Source organism: Arachis hypogaea, chromosome 9 (genome assembly GCF_003086295.3).
Source record: "Arachis hypogaea cultivar Tifrunner chromosome 9, arahy.Tifrunner.gnm2.J5K5, whole genome shotgun sequence".
Taxonomy (NCBI): Eukaryota; Viridiplantae; Streptophyta; class Magnoliopsida; order Fabales; family Fabaceae; genus Arachis; species Arachis hypogaea.
Window position 1 is genome coordinate 95,449,864 of NC_092044.1, and position 667 is coordinate 95,450,530.

Genomic DNA, 667 nt, shown 5'->3' on the forward strand with positions numbered 1-667 from the left:
ATATGGCATTCAGAGCATCAATTTCAAGAACTCCTTTCTTCTGAGGTATCCCATTATTCACGGAATTCCTCTCAGAAGTGTACATGAATTGGTTGTTTGCAACCATGTCAATGAGTTCTTGAGCCTCTTCAGGCGTTTTCTTTAGGTGAATAGATCCACCTGCAGAATGGTCCAATGACATTTTCGAAAATTCAGATAGACCATAATAGAATATATCTAATATGGTCCATTCTGAAAATATGTCATATGGGCACCTTTTGGTCAGCTGCTTGTATCTTTCCCAAGCTTCATAGAGGGATTCACCATCTTTTTGTTTGAAGGTCTGAACATCCACTCTAAGCTTGCTCAACTTTTGAGGAGGAAAGAATTTATCTAAGAAGGCAGTGACCAGCTTATCCCAGGAGTCCAGGCTATCCTTGGGTTGTGAATCCAACCATATTCTAGCTCTGTCTCTTACAGCAAAAGGGAAAAGCATGAGTCTGTAGACTTCAGGATCAACTTCATTCGTCTTTACAGTCTCACAGATCTGCAAGAACTAAGTTAAAAACTAATAAGGATCTTCAGATGGAAGTCCATAAAACTTGCAGTTTTGTTGCATTAAGGCAACTAGCTGAGGTTTCAGCTCAAAATTATTTGCTCCAATGGCAGGAATGGAGATGCTTCTTCC

At 39.9% G+C, this 667-nt stretch overlaps 1 non-coding gene across 1 annotated transcript; it reads left to right on the forward strand.

The window, feature by feature from the left end:
- The first annotated feature begins 239 nt into the window (after positions 1-239).
- On the forward strand, positions 240-343 carry LOC112714139 (small nucleolar RNA R71). Its single transcript, XR_003159095.1, has one exon. It is a non-coding gene; the product is annotated as a small nucleolar RNA R71 (small nucleolar RNA).
- Positions 344-667: the final 324 nt, after the last annotated feature.